Genomic DNA, 13,979 nt, shown 5'->3' with positions numbered 1-13,979 from the left:
CTGCCTGTTAAAGACATGACTTCCAGATCTGCAAAACTAAACTGATGAACTCTGCAAGAAGATAACTCTTCTCTTTTTGACATAGGGATTTGCTTGTATGGCACTCACACTGAAATCCAAATCTGAGCTAAGCTGTCTACTTTTATACACACTGGCACAGTCTGACTTCAAATAATCCAAGTATGAGAATTTGACCTATCCTGTTTGCATTTATAAGGTCTGTACGTGTCTGTTTGGAAATTCCAGCAGATTGGCAACTCTTCTATATCAAGACAGAGTTTTGTGTCTGACCTTCATCTTGCATAATACTCTGGCAGTAACATCTACCTACAAACAGCCCTAACCAGACCACAGGAATGCTAAAATGAAGCTGAAGGACTTCGTAAGAGTTTTACAGAAGACATTTTGATATATGTCACATAGTTAATGATGCAGCAAATCAGAAATACTTCATGCATTTTTTCCGGTGAGACATCCTCCTAAAAGAGAGTTATGTTATAAAATCATTGGATTCTCAGCCCTTGAGATATGCGCTCAGCAGGCAGCAGAATTTTCAGCTCGTAATCATCTTCCAGAAATGCCTTGAGATCTCTGCCTCCTAAAGCCCTGAGAAAGTCACTGCTTATGAATCCATACCATTTGCGCACTTCAAAAGGTCAGAGCATAGCATCCCATTTCTGTCAACACCTGTGCTTCTCTTCACTTTAATAGAGTTAAGATTTCACTCTTGAGACAACAAAACAACTTTCAAAGCATCATCTGTAGGTCATAAAAGGAGAACTACATATGTAGAACTATAAACATTTATATGTGTATAGGAAGTGTAAGGAGTATGTAATTAAAAAGTAGTCAGTATAAGGAAACCCATGCTTCTCAAATACACAAATTTCAGCAACACATATTGAAGGGCAGGTAATACCAGAAAAGAGGGAAAGAAATACATAATAAAAAGCTTTCAGTAACCTAAAACCAATATTAGCTGGAAATGTTAATGTTCTTCTCAGAACAGCATAAGAAATTAAGAATATATCAAAGGCATTTATTATTTTTTTTAATAAACCCCACAGAAACAGACTAAAAGAATGACATGCAGTGATCCTAAGATGTCATCTCTAAAAACCTCTGAGAATACAGTGGTAGAGCAGTACCTCATTTTGCAGTTGGTATTATGTGTCTCATTTTGCAGTTGGTAGTATTTTGTCTTATGGACAAAATCCTCAGATTCCATCCTCTGCATTTTAAGTCTCATTTCTGCAACTTTATACTGATGCATCTCTATGGCTTCCTCTGAAATATACATCTTTCTCTAGCATGACCATGCAAGCTTGTAAGCTTGGGCTGTGGATTCTGCAACCTGTCTGCTCTTCAAAGTTACCAGTACAACTAACTGAAATGCTGTTGGTCTGACAGTTCAGAAGACTCAGTTCAGTGATCTGTCCAGCACAACAGATTTTGCTAGTTTTCCCCTCCATTCCTACCTTCCTGTGTCCTTCTATTCCCCAGTTTCTTTCTTGAAATTTCTTTAATTTTCTCTGTGGTGTTACTCTTCATTTTCTACAAGTGTGTTGGCTGCCCAATGCATCTCATTCTGTGTCTTGAAAAATCCCCTAACCTTTTCTCTCCTGAATGAACACCAAAACTTCATGATCGGTTTTGAAGGTCATTGCTAGGCTTATTTTATATGATACAACCAAACTGCCATTAAAAACTCATAGCTGTTTTAGTGACCTTACTCTCATACTACATACAGTAATGCTGAGGTCCAGAAATATATTTGAAGAATGGAGCCAAAGTACTGAGACCCTTTCAGAACTAAATTCTTGACTCTTGAGCCTAAGGATGCTTCAATACTACATATAAATGCAGTAAAAAGTATCAATGCAATACTCACTTACCTTTTGGATATTTAAATTGAGGGGGTTTATTAGTAAACTATATTTAAATTTGGATATTTAAATTGAGGAGTTTTATTAGCAAACTCTTTGTGTCATTGTGGAACTGTTCTTCCTACACAACGGCAGAATATTTTATGGTGCAAACACTCTGCATCTTCCTAACTTCTCTGCAAAGAAGACTAGTAAGGGTCTTGATGTGATAAGCTAGAGGTAAATAAGGACATTATGCTTCATGCTTGCAATGAAGACAATGACTGCCTTTATACTGTGCTGCACTTCAGGCTTTTTTGGAAATAGTGCAGCATCATATTAACGAGTGACACTGAGAGGTGCCCTCTGGTATTTGCTGCTTCTGCCACTTCACTACTGGTCACTGCTTACAATCAACACATAATGAGCTCAGTAATAGTGAACACTGAAACTGTTTTTGTTATCCCAGCTTGGGGCCCCTAACCCAGAGCATGCAAGCACTGTCTGCACATCCCATGTGTGATCTGGAACTACAGACTTTATCCCGCTTGACAGCAGTGATTGTGCATCCTCCCCAGATTGTTACAGGCACAGATCCTAATCCCTGTCATTGTAGGGGAACAGTTTTGAGTGTGGAAAGCAGTTGAGAATACAAATTTTGGTTCTTCATGTTTGCTTGAAGCTGGGTTGTTGTCTTTCCCTCAGTCCTAGTAATTTCAAGAAACTCTCCTTTTTATATAGTCAAGCAATCATTCTAGACTTAGAAATGACTTCGGTTTGCTCAGAGTTAAGAATGATGAAAACTTTGTGTTCAGGATGAACATTGAGGTGGATTCTCCGAGGACATGAATGATGCACCAGTTCACTATTGCACAACCTAGATACAAAATGTAACTGACCTAATTCCTTAGTAGATCTTAATGGGTAGTTTTGAGAAATATGCTGGGCTGGAATAGAGAAATGAGGAATAAATATGTGATAACAAACAATCACAGATCAGAAAATACCTATTAGAAGTCTCAAGACAGTCGATATTGGCAGTTTATATAACCAAGCAGTATCTGTAATTTCTCAAACATCCCACATGGACACAGCAAAGATTTCCCAGCTATTCAGAAAGCAAATTCCTCCAGGACAGCACAACTGTAGTGAAAGTGATATGACAAGAAACTAGTCTTATCTCTAACACTTCTGAGGTTCTGTGTGTGTCACTCCTAGCTAGTGTTCACATTACTATAATTGTGCATAGTACAGCACCCTACTCCCTATCTCACAAGACTGTATTAAAGATTAATAAGGTGATTACTGCAAATGCTATTATTAATCAAAACAGCCACACAAATGCTAAATGTTAGCTGCCTACTTGTTACAGGACCACCTTTACTGAAGAGGGGAAATCTGATCTGCTCTGCGTGTCCGCACTGCACAGCAGTGCCAATCAATAGATGAAATATCATTATTTTCTTGTATAGCTATTATCTGCAAATAGTATGTTGGGTGGGAAGAACAGCTGATTGAACACGTACGGCAATTTATGTTAGTATTTCTGAGTTTTCATCCCTAAACACTGATGTTTGTAAAACTAGTTTCACTATTCAGCCTTTTTATGTGTAATTGTGGCTGGGGGTTCCGGATTAAAGTATGTGCTTTTTGCAAAGGTTCTCTACATAAATTATAGCCAAGTATTTTAAGGCATGAGACATGGAAAGTATTTTCATAACCTTGCATCACTATACCTTTTTTGACAGAGGCAATAAACGTAGTGTTTCAATTATAGGTCTTACACACACTATTGGGTAACAGGCCAACAATTTTCATCTGTGTATTCCAGGACCTGTAGCATCTGTTTAGCTATAAATTCAGAGATGCTGCAGGTTATGGTCTTCTGTCAGGAAGATTAAGCCCTTTCTCAAAACAGTTTAATCTAATTAATCACATTGCAATTAAACTCCAGAGTCTAAAACTAATAAAATGTAATAAAAGAAGGTATTTATGATGGGAGATCAAGAAGGGAGCATATGCTACTGCACTCATTGTTTGTCTTACAGATATCTTACATCTTACTACTATGGAAAAAGAAAGGTAGACATTATGTGAGAGGAACATTACAGACATGCAACTTATGCCTTTTCCCTCTCTCACCTGGAATAGTATTAATTTGGACAAAACAAGAGTAAAGTACAGAACATTTTGGCTTCCTCAGGAGGCTTGAAGTGATGACATTTCTGCTTCTAGATTTTATTGGTTTATTTTTTTAATAATTTTATCTACTCTATTATTTTAATAGACTAAACTATAAAAGAGCCAATCTATCTTTAAATGTGGATATGTCCTCATTTCCTGCTAATCAATTTTCATACACAGAGAACACACATACTTGTGTAACCAAAATATGTTTGCAAATTTATACAAGTAATACTAGATTCTGGGTAATGAAAAATATCTAATTTCAAATAAACATTAATGGCACTAGAAGTAGTATCCTAAGTCAAATTCTCTGAATTCATGTCAGCTGTCAGTTGCTAAACAGAAAATTAAACAAAAAAACAAGGTAAGAAAAAAGTTATTTTGTCTTAAACTGATTTTTAAATAAACTTCTATCACTGACATAATTTTCATCATTTGGTTTATTTTGATTTTTTTTAAATTTAACTTGAAAATGTACTGTTACTTAACAGTATGAAAGTGTCAAAACAAAAAGTTTTATTTTCTAGTATTTCTTTAATATCTTTAAACAATCCCTATGGCCAGGTTCATCTTGGCACCATGACAAGAAACTGCATAACCTATCTGCCTAAAACAATTTGTTCAGCTCTTCTCTCAGTTGTATTACTACAAAACACAGCGAACTTTATGAGATTCCAAATAGACTTATCATTCTAGGTGCAGCAAATGAAGGAGGATCTGTAAACTCAAATACCTACTGTCAAAGTCAAGATTTCAGTGATGGGGCTGTTATGTTTTACTCAAATCATCCTGTCACCTACAGATAACTACCCTTCTTAATTGAAAAGTCCAGTGACGTGTTTTCATATGCCTTCACCTGTGATAATCTCAAAAGGAAAGGCAAGTAAGGGTTTTCCTCTATAAAACATCCATAAAAAGCCATCTATAAAAACAGCCAAATCCATCTATAAAACAGCCAAACTGTGCTTATTTCAGCAACTTAATGCTTTTTAACAGAGATTTTTCTCTCTTAAAGATCAGCCAAAAAGAAGAATTTCTGATCCAGTGCTTATATCAGCTGAAAGGCAACAGTACAGCTGGTACAACTGCAAGCTGCTGCAACTGTGAGCAATCCTTGCCCATGCTTTCATGGAGTGCTGCTAATGGTTTCTTAAGAAACTGATGCCTCTGCATTCACAGTCAGCATTGTAGCTCCAGTGCCCCAGTGATGGCAAATCATGCTCCATGCATGGGTTACATAAGATGTATTTATCATCTGTCATCCAAACAGATCATAACTGTTATCACTGACTGAGATAAAGACTAAGATTTGGTGTTACCAGACAGTTACTTAGATCCTCTGTAAGGCATTTGGTTCTATGTCCTAATAATTAAATCTTTTGTTTATTTAATAAAACAAAGAGAACAGGAGTTCAGTGGAGCACTGAAACACTGCTGCAGTGACAGATTAGTGCAATGGAGGATGAGATGCCTGCAAAATAGTCTCAGATCTTCCCCTGCCCCCAAAATTAGAGAGAAGGACTGCTGCTGACCAGCTAAGCCATCTAGCACAGAAGCCCCTCCTAACAGAGAATTTAAGCACATGCCGAATTTTAAGTTTATAACCAATTCTTTTGATTTCAGTTGGAGTGCTCATGCTTTAAGGATGCTTGCACACTTTATAGGCACAGTTCATGAGTAACGTGTTTTTCTCACAGATATTGGAGTTTAATTTTAAAAAACAGTGGTCTGTTTTTAAAGTCACATAAATTTACAGTTTTGAAAAAACTATGAATTTGTTTCAAAAAATAATGTAACTTGATTCTTGTTATGGAATTAGCTTACTAGATGTTCTTTGGTTGTGCTGGGGTGGACTTGGGTGAGTCCTCCAGCCTGCGCTTTCCTGTTTAGTCAGTGCTTGCCACAGCAAAGCACTTTGTGTTCTCCTGCATCTCTAGCAGATGGTACAAACTGCCTGCCCACCCTTTGTAAGACAGTATTAACTGCAATCCAGAAAAGCTTTTGCAATGCTAGTTGTCCTGCTTCTCTGGTGCTTCCCTCTGTACCCACGTGTTGACAACAAAGGCCAAGCCACATTTGTTGGTCTTCTGTGAGAGGAAGGATATCCATGCCCCTTTATTCTCCATCAGGAGTTGAACTATGGCATATTTGTATACTTTGAAAACTGCCTGGGGACAGAGAATGATATTCATGCAGAGCAGACACAGTGGTCTTTCATCAGGTTATTATGTTAATACCACAAATACCTGTAAAGAGTAAATAAACCAGCAATGAAACCATTTCTGAGAAAAGTAAGCATGCTTTTACGAGACAAGGGATTCTGTTGTCTTCAGCAATCCATCTGCTTTCTTCAGAATTTACAGCACATTTAGAGATTAAAGAAGAATCACCTGTAAATAAAATTAACATAAATTGGTGGCAGTTAATTGTGATGTGTTTATTATATTCAAATATAATAAGTAAACAGTCCTTCAACAATCACAGCATCATTAAAGTAAAAGCATCTGTTTCAGAGAGTTTACAAGGTCCTGTGATAATGACAGACGATATTGTCTTTAAAAGATTTGTTTCTCTGACTGCACTTGCTACATGATACTTGATCTTACTGTGCTTTTGCACTCTGGAATGGAAAAAACCCAACAGTTTAGTTAGGCTTTTAGGAAGCATTAGCTAATTATAGCTTTTTTAATCCCCTTTGTTTAGAACTAGTCTCCAGTTTGTAATAGCTGAGATCATCCCCATCCTGCAACATCCCACATGGTCATTTGCTGGATATCCTGTTTTTCCTACAAATCTCTGAACTCTCAATTCTATTAGTCTATCTTAACTTAGTGATAGATGCTGGACTATTTGCTCTTTTACCTTATTCACATATTTGATTTAACTAAAGATAAAAAATCAGCCATTATCTCTGTGTCTTAACCCAAATGTCATGAAGTATAAAAACCATTGCACAGCAATGTTCAGAATTCCTGAGCTGATGCCCACATCTCTGACTCATTCTTCTTATCTTTAACTCTGGACATATTCTCTATGCAACACATTCTTTGAATCCCATATCTGATCATAGAAAATAAACAGGAAAGAAACCAGCTTTGCTGAAACTCAGTATAATTCTTATCTAGTGTTCCAATATTTTTCATAGTGACAAAAATGTTTTAATATTCCAGATAAAACTTAACTCACAGAAGCCTAAAAAAAATCAGATTTGAAGGGACCTCAGGCAGCCATCTAGTCCAACCTCCTGCACAAATAACAACCTTAAAATATCTCACATCTCAGAAAATATACTAAAATAAAATAGTTGACCTGCTTGAAAAATTTATTCTTAAAATGGTTACTAAAATTTTATTTCACTTACTGATACAAATTTTGGAAAGAAATAGAAGAACTAGTGGTCTCAGTAGTCTCTGGATGAAATATATATTTCCAGAATGTACAGCCATGTAAAAAGAAATGTGTAGGGTTAATGTAAAAGAACCAACCCAGGTACACATTATGATGATGTTCAATAAGAGAATAGTGGAACAATAAGCAAAAATAATATATCTAAAGTCCAAATTCTCTCATTAGATGAGGTTAACCTTCATAAAAGGACAGCAGGTTTTAGTACAAAGGCAACAATAGCATCCCATGGACAAATAAGAAAACATCAGAGCACTAATTCTGCAAGAAAAATAGCGAACAGAAATTCCATGGTGGTTGTATCTGGCAGACAGCAAGACAAAGATGAGTAAAAGAAGGACCACCCTTCACTTAACATTAATATCTCCAGCAAAGTACAGAATGTTTATTATAAAGGACAAATTTTTTATTGCTAACATCAAGCAGCACTAAGATAGCTTTGTTCTATATATCTGCATTAGAGGTACTCAATGTATGTAAGTTAGCACTCTTATCTCACCAGGTTCTCCTACACATATATTTCCTTTTTATCTTCCCACATCTTCAGTTCCAGTCCAGACTCATGTTATTCTGCAGCCCTTAGATTTTTTCTTCATTCCCTAATACTTTTGCAGGTCCTCCATTCTCTGTTGACATCTTACAGCCTCCCCGCAGACTCTTCAAAAGTTCATGTTCAGTTTCTGAAACACAGAACCCAAAATATCTTTATTTAGAACTGTTTTCTTGTCACTTCAGAAAGCTGTCAAAGAGTGCTGTTATTGAGATCATCTGAGTGGTTTTAATTTTCCACTAAAGAAACACAAGGGTATAGTAATTTCAAATAAGAGCAGGCATTTCTTAAGACACTGCTACTGGGAAGTGTGAAATTGGGGGAAACTGCAAAGAAACACACAGAATGTGAATTCTTCACAAAAGCAATAATTCTGAGTTTTTTACTATCTGTCCTGACAGGTACGGATTTTCAGAGTTGCAGTGAAGCAGCTGGGATCCTTGTGGTTACCCACATCCCTGCTCTGCAATGACCAGGGAGATGGTAAGGGGTAGGGAGATTTTTTCAGGGTTTCTTCTTAACTTCTCTGAAGAGGTAAGAGCATGAATACGTGGCATTGCCATCATGCACTTGCCTCTCTTCAGTAGCACTCTCGCTTTCTGTTTGTTGTCATGCTGAGATCAACCTGCTGGCTCATTTCCTCCACCTCTGTCTCATTGCTTCAGGTTTTCAAGGCCATCTATGCACAGAGCAGGGATGGAAAACTTCTGTTTTTTAATCTGAGAGGATACCTGCAGTCTGCTCCATTGACCTGGGACTCACACAACTCTCTCTGATCCTTTGCCAACACACCAGAGTTAATTTTTTTGTTGCTTCTCTGAGAGTAGTAGGATAGCTAGATAGTATGATTTCATGGTGTCAGGGAGCATGGAACATGCAGTTAATCTAAACTGCAACAGAAACTAGGGGAAGCAGGGCAAGCAGGCCCTTCTTTGGACATTTTCAGGCACATCAGGCTTTTATCAGAAATCTGGGAAAGGTGAAGTTCATTTAAGAATAGAAAAAATATCATGGATTATCTATGAAAACCAACTAATTCTTCTCAGTCCTGTTTAGGGTCACAGGGCTCAGTTACATCACAGTGGAAAGTCCAGGAATGATGGAGTGTGTGCAATTTCTTACAAAAACCTTGCTCAATTTCTGTGCAATTTGCATTAAATCTTGAGCATTCATTGCATTCCTGTGCGTCTGGTTTACATGCTGAAATTGTTCGGTTGGGATGTCTGCTAGTTTCACTTCTGCAAGAACTCTACACAGGGCTAAGGTGGGTTTTTAAAGTGCAAAATATGGAACTGGCATGGCTGTAGGTGGCAGAGATGGTCTAATGGCTCTGGGGTACTCATGAAATCTGTGGCATTCCTGAAACTATTCCTGTTTCTTAACAAATATGATTCTTAGATTGCAATTGCTAGTTGCAGCAGGTTTCAAACACAGAAGAGCTAACACTTTTTTACCCACTCTTTCTGAAGAAAGCATGACTTTTAATGCTTTGTCACTGAAAAAAAGAAAACAAAAAAACCCAAACTTCTCAGAGTTCTGCTGCTCCTGTTTTTTCACTGCTGTTCTTCACTTGTCTTTCAGGAGACTGGAAACAAATATTCTCAACCACCCAATGCAGCTTGCAATCAAACACAAATTACATTTTTTGTACCATTTTGACAAAAAAAAACCACAGAAAACAGAAATTGCTTTTGGACAACAACCATACCCTATAAAAATACTTATGTTAGGGGATGACTTTGAATTGCCCTATTTCATACAGGCTTCAGGTCAAAGGTACACAAGCTGTTTCTTCCTTTCTTCACTGTGCTCAAACAAGCAGCAGAGGGCACAGCTCCCTGCTGAAAGCCTCCCAAGCTGGAGGTTGTGTGACTCCCTCATTCTGCTTAAAACCTTTTCTGAAACGTTTCTAAAATGTATCAGAAGAGATGTTTTGATTAAAACACTGCAGTTTCCACAGTCAGTAATACCCCGACAGAAGGTGCTTCCCTTTAGCCAACAGTTAATTCTGCACAAAATCATAAGGTTTAGTTACACCTAATGCAACTTCCAGAATACAGTTGTTAACCACGGACCACTTTAAGTACTTGTTTACATACTGTTTTGTACAGAACTCCAAAAATTGTGTATGTTTGGTTACCTTTGGCAAACATCTGCTCCTTACATACAGTCTGAATTTATTCAGAAGAACTAGGAGTAATACTTGGCAAAGCTGAATTCAAAGTGATCAGCAGCTCCAATTAAAGGGTCCAACCAAATCCTCAAAATATATCGTTCAGGTAACAATTTTCAGCAGTCTCATGGCACACACATGTGATTTTCAACTTCTGGCCCCAGACTCTCGGGTCTGTGGATTCTTTTCAAGGTGAAAGACAATTAAGAAGAGCAAGCTTGCTTTCAGTAGGTTTTGATTTTCTCTTTGTTGGTAAATATTTAAGCATCTGGAAATCAAAGAACTGAAACCCCCTAATGTAGAGCAAGTTAAATATACCATCATAGCAGTCTGTCTTTCTCTTTCATATGTTGTATCTAAAAACCACAATTAAGTCTGTTGCAGCTAGGTATGCTTCTTACATATTAAGGTACGGAATTAAAATGAAAAAATCAAACATAGGATTACCCATCACTTCTGACACAGCTTGTTTAATGCTGTGCCAATATAACTAAAAATAATAAGTTTTTTATTTATCACCATGCAATGTCCACCTATAAATCTGTTCTGATATTCTGTATGTATCAGTTGCAGTTCAATATATTCCCTGAATCTGAGTTGCATAGTGACATTTATAAAGTTTTGATGACATTTACTAGAAAATATGGATTACATAAGCTCACATAACACTTGATACAGGAAAAGATTATGCATACCTCATTAGCCAGACACTTTTTTTTTTTCCTTGCTTCAGACTTTGGCTGTCCTCATAACTGGGATAAGGAGTTACAGGACAGACAGTTTCATAATTTATAGGTCTGTCAACAAATAGGAGTAAAGAAAGCTTTTATCTTTCACCACTTAAAATAAATGCCTAGTTAGTATTAAAAACTAAAACTGTATCCTGTAGCAGATAAAACTCCACAGTTAAGCTGACACTTTTCCCCTCACAGAGAGGCCAGGTTTGATCTTACCCACAATAACCAGCCATGCATAGACAAAGTAAACTGTATCTTTTCCACTAGCAAAGCCTGGTGCAGGAAACAGGCGAAAGGTAACACAAGAAAATACCTTGTTCACAACCACTGGGGTCCTGTTATCTCTCACCTTTATGCCTCAGGCCAATATTTACTATGTCATGTTTTACTTTTAAATCCTTATCTCTTGCATGCTATGCAATACTTTTCACAAGAATAGACAGAGCTTCTTCAGACCAAGCAATGCCTGATAGCATGGAAGCATCCTCCTTCTAACTCAATCCAAAACTTTCATAACTTTGCAATTTCCTTCCACTAATTTATTTACAATAGCTATAAGGGAAGATTACGTAATACAGCTTATTTAATTTTGACCAGAGCATTACAAATAACAATATCTTAATTCTTTGTAAACATCAACTACGTAGGATCCCTATGAGACCTAGTAAAATATTTTTCAAACTTTTTGTAGGATTTTTTCACAATTAGTCATCAAGGTACGTAGTATTTGGCACTTAAAAATGAAAAAAAAAAAAAAAAGTCCTTTGAATAGTCTTATAATTTAACATTTTTCCAAACAGTTTTTTGTGTTCTGCTTTGTTTGTTTTGGTTTGGTTTCTTTCTGTCCAGTGTCCTTAAAATAAGACTTTTTACATTCATTCCTATACTATGTTCACTTTTAATTTCACACTTGCAAATAAGGTCATTAGGTGTCCCGCTATGCAGAAAGTTAGAAACATCTATAGTGGTTTACAGGTGTAGACATCAAAACTTTGTCCACACTCATCTGCAAAGCCAGGGATCCACTTCTATTTATACTTTGAAGGTTTTGCCAGGGATATCACATTTCTTTCATCCCAGTTTCCTGGAAAGGTGCTAACATTTTCCCTGCAGAGTGTGGATAGCCTAAAGTGTGGATGCAGTAGTTAGCGGTTGATGGAATACATCTTATTAACCATCCATGATCTTCAGCTGCCTGTGCTGCTGGGACGTTTTTTCGTGGTTGCTGTCTTGTAATTTAGTCCCACAATTCTAATGCATTTGTATAACGTGACAATGTCTGGACTACAAGTAAACTGGAGGAATGCAAAAGAGCCATGGAAATAGTTATAAAGTGCTTTGAATCATATTGGCTATCATATTGTCAGGTAGGAGAGGGAACTAAAAGAAGTCACCCAAATGGCAAGTGCTGTGCAACAAGTGATAAGATATGAGCCACCCTTCCTAAGTTGCATCACCTTAGTTCCTGGGACTTTGTTTAAAGTCAAAGCTAATTTCTTTGTCATCTGCAGAAAAGCTGATGATACAGCCACATTGTAACTTCAAAAATTAGAATATGTGGTAAATCTATTCAAAGAAATACTGGATTATTTTCCTTTGAATCCTGATTCATGAGCTCTTCGCAAGCTCAAGAGCTCCTTCGTAACATTAACCTTACTCTTCACATTCACAGAGAAAATAAAGTGGTTTTGACAGGCTTTAATTTAAAATTGTAAGAACAGCTTGTACTTTAATTAAGAAATATTAGTAATTAAGTATTTTAGCAATAGTAATAGGGTCACAGTTAAAAGCTGAAACTTCAGGAGGTATAAAAGGGTGTAATGGGAGAAATCATAAGCCAGTTGTGTTGGGTTTCAAGAAGCAAAGCAGTTGTTATGTCAGTCACACACTGTCTGCTGCATTTTAGTTGGAGGTCTAGAATTACTCTAAAGCCTGGTTGATGAGACAGTAAAAAGGTCACAATTCTAAAATCTTGGCTCCTCTTCCAAGAGATCATTTTACTGACTCTCTGCCATGCTCACCTCGCACAGAAAGAATATCTTTCATAGTCAGAAAATTGACATTGATTATCTGATCAAGCAAAAGATACTGTGGACATTTTTCCACATTATGTTCCCATTGCATCTGTATAACAAGTCAAGATTTATGTTTTCTTTGGCTATTATTCCTAAAATTTGATTCCCTTCTTTGTTAGAGCATTCAAAATTATCTTGTCCCACTCTTCTGTATTTTTTGTCACTGAATTTCTTCATATTATGTTGTCCCCATATCATGCAGGAGTGCACCCTCTGTTTTACTCGAACCATAAACACAATTTCAGATCTCCGTGGATTACTCCTAACTAGTCACTTGGGGGTTTTTTAGTGGTCCAGCCAATAGTTCTTAACACCTGATGGAAGGTTTTTGATATTATCTATATCACTCACAGTGACGAACACTGCCTAGAGATGGCTGATCAGACAAGGAACTGAGGAATCTCTCGCTCTTTCACTCTGCTGTGAGTGTGAACAACTGCAGAGGATTTGGTGCTATGGCTGTCATAGGAATGAAGGAATCTATCCTACATTATTCCAAAGCAATGATGATAATTGACATCAGATCTGGTCAAAAGTCAGGATTTCTATTCTGCAAGAAACACAACCTGTTTCAAGACAGTTCTTCAAAGAATTTATACATTTTACTGATGCGTGGCTAAATAGGGAATTGCTCGGTATGCTCAAGTGGAAGAGGAGAGTTTACAGGTCATGGAAAGAAGGGCTGGCCACTTGGGAAGAATATAAGGCTGCTGCTAGAGGATGTAGGAAAGCTGCTAGGATGGCTAAGGCCTCCTTGGAATTAAAGCTGGCGAGAGGGGTCAAGGACAGCAGAAAGAGCTTTTTCAAATACATGGCAGGTAAAACTAACACCAGAGGCAATGTAGGCCCGCTGATGAACGGGACGGGTGCCCTGGTGACAGAAGATACAGAGATGGCAGAGTTACTGAATGACTTCTTTGTCTCTGTCTACTCTGCTGGAGGCAGTCCTGAAGAGCCCTGTACCGCTGAGACCCCGGATGAAGATAG

The sequence above is a fragment of the Neopsephotus bourkii genome, unplaced genomic scaffold (genome assembly GCF_033783945.1).
Source record: "Neopsephotus bourkii isolate Nb327-2 ecotype Australia unplaced genomic scaffold, CSIRO-AGI_Nbou_v1 NB_1820, whole genome shotgun sequence".
Classification (NCBI taxonomy): Eukaryota; Metazoa; Chordata; class Aves; order Psittaciformes; family Psittacidae; genus Neopsephotus; species Neopsephotus bourkii.
This window is presented reverse-complemented; position numbering follows the sequence as displayed.